The sequence below is a fragment of the Brassica oleracea genome, chromosome C3 (genome assembly GCF_000695525.1).
Source record: "Brassica oleracea var. oleracea cultivar TO1000 chromosome C3, BOL, whole genome shotgun sequence".
NCBI classification, from domain to species: Eukaryota; Viridiplantae; Streptophyta; class Magnoliopsida; order Brassicales; family Brassicaceae; genus Brassica; species Brassica oleracea.
Window position 1 is genome coordinate 47,538,756 of NC_027750.1, and position 9,778 is coordinate 47,548,533.

The 9,778-nt window shown below is 39.6% G+C and overlaps 1 pseudogene; it reads left to right on the forward strand.

Moving 5' to 3' along the window:
• The window catches only part of LOC106330767, an 11,100-nt pseudogene extending 2,658 nt beyond the window's left edge, over positions 1-8,442 (forward strand).
• Positions 8,443-9,778: the final 1,336 nt, after the last annotated feature.

A 9,778-nucleotide genomic window follows, 5' to 3' on the forward strand; every position in this document is an offset into this window, starting at 1 on the left:
TGGCTTGTTGAACAAGGATTCTCACAGAGACCAGGAATCGATTATGAGGAAACATATTCCCCTGTGGTGGATACTAGTACTTTTAGATTCCTGATAAGTCTGGCCATAAGAGAAAACTTAAACTTGCGGTTAATGGATGTAGTAATTGCATATTTATATGGTCCACTGGATAATGAAATTTACATGAATGTCCCAGAGGGTATTGAATTGAAAAACAAAGAGAGTTCTCGAGAGCAACATTGCATAAAGTAAAGAGAGTTCTCAAGAACAACATTGCATAAAGTTGAATAAATCTCTTTATGGACTGAAACAATCAGGTCGAATGTGGTACAATAGACTAAGTGAGTACTTAGTGAAAGAAGGATATAGAAATGATCTGATCAGTCCTTGCATTTTCATAAAGAAATTCGAAAATAAAGGATTTGTGATCATAGCAGTGTATGTTGATGATCTGAATATCCTAGGAACCTCTGGAGAGATTTACCAAACAGTCGAATATCTTAAGAAAGAATTCGAAATGAAAGATCTTGGGAAAACAAAATTCAGTTTGGGATTACAACTTGAGTACATAAATGATGGATTCCTTGTGCATCAAATGGCATATACAGAAAAGGTACTCAAGAGGTTTAATATGGCCGAGTGTCATCCTCTGTCCCGTCCCATGGTCGTGAGGTCCCTCGGCCTGGACACTGATCCATTCCGTCCCAAGATGGACGATGAAGATGTCCTTGGTCCCGAAGTGCCATATCTCAGTGCCATAGGAGCTTTAATGTATTTGGCAAGTCACACACGACCTGATATATGCTTTGCCGTGAACCTACTATCTAGGTTTAGCTCATGTCCGACCCAAAGGCACTAGAACGGGATTAAACATGTTCTTTGTTACCTTCAAGGAACGAAAGACTTGGGTCTATTTTATACTAACCATAACAAAGATGGTTTAGTTGGCTTTGCTGATGCAGGTTATCTATCAGATCCACATCATGCTCGATCACAGACAGGTTATGTCTTTACACATGGAGGTACGGCCATATCATGGCGTTCCATGAAGCAGACAATCGCGGCCACTTCATCTAATCAATCGGAAATATTGGCCATACATGAGGCCAGCCGCGAGTGTGTCTGGTTGAGGTCGATGACCCAACATGTCTGATCAGATTGTGGGATAGCCGAGGGCATAGATGCTCCGACCGTGATGTATGAGGACAATGTTGCGTGCATTGCTCAGCTCAAAGACGGCTACATCAAAGGAGACAGGACAAAGCATATTTTCCCCAAGTTCTTTTTCACCCACGAGTTGCAAAAGGCTGGAGAGGTCCAAGTGGTCCAAATACGTTCCAACGAAAATTCAGCTGATCTATTCACCACGTCACTTCCGACTTCTACATTCAGGAAGCTCACGCATGAGATTGGGATGCGTAGACTGAAGGAACTTCAGTGATGATCAGAACAGGGGGAGTAGTACATGTTGTACTCTTTTTCCTTCACCATGGTTTTATCCCACTGGGTTTTCCTGTTAAGGTTTTAATGAGACAACATCCAAAGCGTATTACAATCTCTGTATGGTTATGGCATCCAAGGGGGAGTGTTATAAATCATATTGTGGATGTCCATAACCGGCCCGATCCATAACCGGCCCAATAACAAGAGAGAGAGAGGCGGCCGCAGCATAAGGAGAGAGAGAGAGGCGGCTTAGACTTAGGAAACCCTAGTTTCTTTTTCCTTGTATTTGTACACTTTCCATATTTATGTCTTTCCATTTATCTCTTTGTAATTCTCATATATAAGGGCACCTTATGTTATGATTAATAATAAGAACTTACAGATTCTAAATCTTTAAGTTTACAACATTTTTTTACATATTTCAGAATATGTAATGATCTAAAATAATTATCAACCAAGGACAACATTTAAAAAAAAGGGTTCACTATTCAAGGCTTCGACTATGGAGTTAGTCCGTTAGAACTAGGGGTGGGCAAAAAACCCAAACTGAACCGATCCAAACCAAACCAACCAAAGTTGAACCGATCCAAACCAAACCGTGCTCTTTACATAACCCAATTGGTTCATAATTTACTCAACCTGAATGGTTTGGTTTGGGTTCAAACCGAACCAAACCAATAATCCAATATATATATGTTAACATATTGTAAATTTTAGTTAAAGTTTCGTTTTCTATTTTTTCTTAACTTCCATTTATTTTTAAAAAAGTCCAAATATGATTCAAATAATTCTAATACCTAATTATTGTACTGAAAACAAAACCTAAAAACTATAAGCATCTAAATCGTAGCCATCTCGTTTTTTTCATCTTCTCCAATTTTCATTCTCTAAATTATGTAATAAAGTTATTATAGGATCAATAAAAACAAAAAGGTAGATGCAAATAGTCTTTTAGTTAATAGGTTTTGGAATGCTTTCAAGGTCTTTGTTACGCTAATTAGATTACAAATAGTCTGCTCTTTGCTTATTATGTATTTCTTTCTTTGACGTGGTTAAGAGTTTTGTCATCGAACTTTAAATTGTTTTTTGTTTCATAGATTTTTAAAGACCCAAACTAAATCTAAACCAAACCGAACTAAACCGAACAAAACTAAACTCAAACCGAACCCAAACCAAAGCTACTTTGGTTTTAATTGGGTTGAGTTTTATAAAACCCAAATTAACCAAACCAAACCGAACCCGAAACTAAACCGATATGCCCACCCCTAGTTAGAACTAATTAATATGTTGTAGTTTCAGTTCTCTTGATTAATAAAATCGATATTTAATTTTACCAAAAAAAAAAAATCGCTATTTAATTTTTGAATCTTGTTTTTAACTGTTTACTTTTTGTTTCCGTGATATCACAAAAAGTCAGTACAAATTTGTCCTAACAGTGTGGCATTATAAAGAAGGAGGTAACTAAAACTATGTGACGATGACATAAAGTGACTCTAACGTGTAACAATGGCCACTTCAGCCGAAACCAAGTTAGTAGCCTAACCCATAGCCAAAATTTACACAGCTTGAGAAAGCAACGTCTTTGCGAATAACCGCATATTCATCTCGGAGGTCTAACTTTGAAAAATAAGATAGAAGAACACTCCAAGCAGTTGGAGAAAGCGTAGATAAGCTACTGATAGACCATGGATTTTATCTATTATTAGCCATGATATATAAGTGTTTAAGGTATATTTACTACGATATAGAGTCTATTTAGAGTAATTACAGGTTCAGGTAGTTACTAGAGGAAAATGATGTATTTGGATATATTTGGAGACCTTTTGAGCTTTGCTGGAAATAGAAAATAGTCCATTATTTATCAGAATATCGACCAATGGTTACCAAGAAATATCGATCGATGAAAAGCTCTTCTCATCGATCGATGAAAAGCTCTTCTCTTCGATCGATGGCGAAGCCACCCGCTAGTTAATGACAAAATTAGAAGATTGCAAGTTTCACAAAAGTTTCAATAATTACATTCTAAGTCTCTCGCCGCCTGTTAGGCTATATTATTAGGGTTTTATATTATTTTAAAGGCATACTTGCCTAGAGACCTTGGAGACCTAGTTTGGAGAGAAGCAAAAAACCACCATTGGAGGGAGAGAGATTAGAATTGGAGAGATAGATTTAAACTACAAAACAGAGAAGATCTTGAACTCCCTTGCTTTCATTTACTCTATTTGCTTACTCTTATTATTCATTTTATTTAAGTATTATTCAGACCATCATAACCATGTGCCTTATGGATATGTCATAGTAGTCTTACTGTTAGATTTAGGTTTCTTAATAGGTTGATAAATGTATTACTGACTTAAAATGTTGCTAGAGTGTTTAAAAATATAGTTCTTCATCTAGTTGTTCTTAAAGCTAAGTTTAAGATTGATCACCCTTTAAACTTAGATCTTAGGATTAATTTAGACCAAGTCATTGCTTGATTCAATACTTGAAAATTAACTAGTATGATCTAACTGACTAGATATAAACGAGAGTTGATCTAGTAAGTTAGAGAATATAAATCAAACATGTCCGTAAAGCTTTCTGGAAGAAGCATCGATCGACGCAGCGATAGTTCTGCCGATCGATATTTTGAAAGGTGTATCGATCGATGTTCTTAACAAATCATCGATCGACACTTTCTCGCGATTAACATACGATAGTTGAAATCTGAGATCCAGATTAGATAATCAAATTGATTATATCTGAGTTTGAATTAAAGAACAATTAGTATCAATAAACCCCTAAAAACCAAATTAAGTTATATACTTATCACACTAGAGAATATACCTGAATCGAGCTATTCACCCAACTGTTAACAACCTCAAATCAAACCAATCGAGCAATTACCTTGCTCACCAATTCATTTACTGCTTTAAAACCTAATAGCCCATTAATCTAGCTTTAATTCAAAGACTATACATCTATTGTGTAATCCTAGAGTCTCTGTGGATTCAATCCTTAAGTACTACATCTGAACCTCTTATTTGAGAGAGTAATTCACTCCTTAGGGTAATTTGTGTGATATCAAATTTGGCGCCGTTGCCGGAGACTCTTTCTTATTACCATTAGATTAAGTTTAGAATTTAGTCTAGATTTTGTTACTAAATTTGCTAAAGTTTTCCCTCTTATCCTGCTGACACAGGTACTTAAGATGGAGGACATGTATTTCGGCCGGACATCAATCGACGAAGTGGCAACAACATCGGGCGACGAATCGACGTAAACATCGATCGATGCTTTCCAGCGAACATCGATCGACGCTTTCCAACAAACATAGATCAACGGTACACAGCCGGAAGCACGTAAGTTTTCTCTTACCAATAATGCTAATGAGGGAGTAGTCCTAGGTGAACCTAAAGGTCAACTAAGCAACGTAATTAACCAAGTCATAAATGAACAGGGGACTGCAATCCCTGTTAAAACTAATTCAATCTCAACTAGAGATGAAGAAGCAAAATTGCCTCTCCAAGACTACTTAAACCATGGCAGGACCTATTCCAATAGGTCAGCCATTAAACTACCAAAAGATGATACCAAGAAATCCGGGGTTAGCCTCGAATACCTATTCTTGGTACGTCAGAATACTTTTCGTGGAACCGTCTCAGAACACCCACACGGTCACATCGAATATCTAGAAGATATGATGGATGACCAGTACAATCGCTGTAAACTTTTTTCATTTTCCTTAGAGGGCGACGCCAGAAAATGGCCTGCTAGACCAACTACCAGCAGGCTCTTTGACCAGCTGGAAGGAAATAAGGAATACTTTCATTAATCACTTTTTCGATGAGACGCGTTATTGGGATGTAAGGAAGAAAATCTCCACATTCCGCCAAGATCCACGAGAATCATTCAAGAACGCTTGGGAGAGGTTCAAGAGATACCAGCTTGAATGCCCCCACCATGGTTATTCAGAACCACAACTCATTAATACCTTTTACGGAGGTGTTAACTTGCATTACCAAATCACGCTCGACACAGCAAGTGAAGGGAGCTTCAGTACCAGAAACCCTGAGGAAGCGAAGTGTTTGATCAAGAATGTAGCTACGGGTAAATCCTACGAAATAATGGACGTAGAGCGAGGAAAGAGAGTTGACTCAATGGATAGGCCACATTTAGCCAAAATCAAAGAGTCTATAGACTCACTTCATTCTGCTCTTGAGGAGCAAAACCAATTTGGGATTTACCAAATTGACAATGATGCCCTTTCTGAACTAGAACAACAGGTGGATTTCGTAGATATTCCAACCTTGAAGGATAGGTATCCTATTCCTGACAACACTAGTTTTACCCGAAGTTACGATGCTACTGTGGGATCACGCCGAGGCAGAGTGAAATTTAGGTTAAACCAAGCTTTCATGGGAAATCGCAAAATGGCCACTGACCTGAATGGAAAGAGAGACATAATCTACATTGAGCTAATGAGGAAATTCGACGCTTTAAGTGAACACATTAAGAGACTGGACAGTCAAGTAGCGGAAAACGCGACTGCCATCAGAAGAGAAATGGGACGTCTCCCTAGGCGAACTGACGCAAATCCGAAACGCCAAGTTAATGCTGTGTTACTAAGGAGCGGAAAATGCCTCATCCTGAGCACAATAGAAATCAACCATGCAGAAAAGCCCGCTGAAGTTGAGAAGACCGGCGAAAGTAGATCACTACCAATAATTCTCGATAATTCCAACCCAGAATCTGAAATTTCTAGAGAGAAAGGACGATCCGACACTGAAGGATCTGGGAGAGAAACCATCGACCTCGATGACGAAGAAGAGGAGTTGGAAGAAGATGTGGAAATCGATCGACAAGAAGGAAACAATGACGATCGACCAACTACGGTAAATATCGATCGACAAACTGGAAACAATGTCGATCGACGCTCGACTTCTGCTGAACCAGCCGTAGAGAGAGTGTATATGACTTTGCCACCCTTCCCTCCTAACAAGACGCAGACTAAGCGAGAATTAGATAAAGCAATCTGCAAGAGAGCATTCGATAAAATCAAGTTGGAGATGCCATTAAGTGATGCCATTAAGTGATGCCATAAAAGTATCACCTTCAATAATGAAATATGTGAAGGACATGGTATCCAACAGCTTCCCAGCTGCTGAGCACAGTTTCATGATGGTTTCGGAGGAAGTGAGTGCAATAATCCAAGGCGAGACTCCGATCGAGAGGCCCGATCCGGGCTACTCTGTTTTAGATTGCAATATACAGAATAAAAGTTTTCCTCGATCCCTTTGTGACCTAGGTTCCAGCGTGAACCTCATGCCGCACTCTGTCGCGATATCCTTGGGATATGACAAATTCAAACCAACCAAAATAACTTTGGTTCTTGCCGATAGATCCGTTGGAGTACCTGAGGGGGGTACTTGACGACGTGCCAATAAGGATTAACGACTGTCACGTACCAATGGATTTCGTGGTGCTGAAATACCAGAATGAACCAAAGGATCCCCTCATTTTGGGTAGATCATTTCTAGCTACGGCTGGTGCGATCATCGACGTCAAGGAAGGTCGGATATGTCTAAACATTGGTAACATTCCGATGACCTTCGATATGGAAAAACTGATAAGACGACCCTTAATCGATAAATAGACCTCCTACGTGGACGATATCTCTGAGCTGGCTGAAGAATCCTTGTCGACAGCTGGGCTGATGAATACATGTGATTAATAGACGCAAGTATAGAAATAGGAAATGTCGACGAAGTAGAGGATGACACTTCGGAATTCAACGTCGATCGATATTTAAAAGACGCCGTCGATCGACAACCATCTTCCCTAGAAGATTGGGATCCCGAAAAAGCAACAAAAATTGAGTTAAAGCAACTGCCTGCAGGACTTAAATATGCTTTTCTCTATAAAGATTCCTACCCCGTAATCGTAAACGCCAACCTAACCAATGGAGAACTTGCGTTGTTATTAATAAAACTTCGCAAGTATAGGAAACCCTCGGATACTCTCTCGAGGATATTCCAGGTATATCTCCGGATCTGTGCATGCACCTAATTCGCTTAGAAGAATCATCGGTGGAACACCAAAGGAGACAAAACCCGAACTTGAAAGAAGTTGTTAAGAAAGAAATTATCAAACTCCTAGATGCTGTTGTCATCTACCCAATTTTGGATAGCAACTGGGGGAGCCCGTGCATGTTGTGCCTAAGAAAGGTGGAATTACAGTGGTGAAGAATGATAAAAAAGAACTCATCCCTACATGGACTGTCACCGGACATCGGATGTGTATCGATTACAGAAAGCTGAATGCCGCCACTAGAAAAGATCACTTCCCTTTACCGTGTTCATTGACCAAATGCTGGAAAGGTTGGCAAATCACCAATACTACTGTTTTCTTGACGGATACTCTGGATTTTTTCAAATCCCTATACATCCTGACGATCAAGAAAAGACTACCTTTATATGCCCTTACGGAACATTCGCGTACCGCAGAATGCCATTCGGCCTTTGTAATGCTCCTGCCAGTTTCCAACGATGCATGATGTCAATCTTTACGGATATGATAGAAAATTTCATGGAAATCTTTATGGACGATTTCTCAGTCTATGGATCTAGTTTCAAAAACTGTCTCGACAACCTATGCAAAGTTCTGGCAAGATGTGAAGAAAAGAACCTAGTTCTAAATTGGGAAGAATGCCACTTCATGGTTAACGATGGAATCGTCCTAGGACACAAAGTATCCGCTGCTGGTATAGAAGTTGATCGAGCAAAAATTGAGGTAATGACCGGCTCGCCTGCACCTACAAACATGAAAGACGTGAGAAGTTTTCTCGGACATGCCGGATCTCACAAGAGATTTATACAAGATTTCAATAAAATCGCTAGACCACTGACATCCCTCCTTTGCAAAGAAGTTAAACTTGACTTCACACCAGAGTGCGTAAAGTCTTTTGAGGAAATAAAGAAAGCCTTGATAACTGCCCCCATCGTACAAGCACTTGACTGAAATCTTCTTTTCGAAATTATGTGCGATGCGAGCGATTTCGCCTTAGGAGCAGTTCTAGGCCAAAGGAAAGACAAAAGGCTACATGTTATTTACTATGCCAGTCGAACACTCGATGAGGCACAAAGGAATTACGCAACAACAGAAAAAGAACTACTTGTTGTAGTCTATGCATTTGAAAAATTTCGCCAATACCTAATCTGTTCGCGAGTGATTGTCCATACCGACCACGCTGCAATAAAATATTTAATGCAGAAGAAAGACGCGAAACCACGACTCTTGCGATGGATCCTTCTACTTCAGGAATTTGACCTCGAGATTAAAGTTAAAAGAGGAGTAGAAAACGGAGTCGCAGATCACCTTTCCCGGATACGATAGAAGACGTCGTTCCTATCGACGATTTCTTTCCTACAGAAAACGTTTACCAAACAAATTCATTCGTCGGAAAAGTATGTCTCACATCCGAGGAACTGTCGATCGACGACGACGATGCTATGTCGATCGACACTCCCGATGATCAAAATCAAGAAATATCCCCCATAACCATCACCTTCGATATAAAAATAAGCGTCGCATGCAACAAGATGCATCCGGACCATGATTCCCCCGTAGATGGAAGTCTGAGTCGGGAAGTGCATGCAGTCAAAAAAGGTTCGAGGAATAGACCTTGGTACGCTGATATAGTAAACTATATGGCCGCTGACGTAGAACCCGAATAGCTAAGAGGTTATACAAGGAAGAAGATTTTAAGAGAAGTTATGAGATATCACTGGGATGAACCATATCTCTACAAACACTGCTCTGACGGGATGTAAATACGCTGCGTAACCAAAACTGAAACACCTGATATTTTATTACAATGACATGGATCCGACCATGCTGGACATTTTGCAACCTTACCATGTTTCACGATGCTCATGCATTCATAGCACAATGCGACAGATGTCAACGAAGAGGAAAAATCAGCAAAAGACATGAAATGGAACAGAAATCTATTCTAGAAGTAGAAGTCTTTGATTGTTGGGGAATAGATTTCATCGGTCCTTTTCCTTCCTCATACGGGAATAAATACATCCTATTCGCTGGTTATTATATGTCAAAATGGGTAGAAGCAGTAGCCTCCCCAACGAACGACGCGTCCGTAGTTATTAAGCTTTTTTAAAGCATTTTCTTCCCGAGATTTGGAATTCCCCGAGTAGTCATAAGTGACGGTGGATCCCATTTCATCAACAAAATTTTTGATGGATTACTCCAGAAGAACGGAGTGCACCATAGAGTTGTTACACTCTATCATCCGCAGACAAGCGGACAGGTAGAAGTCTCAAATCTGCAGATCAAA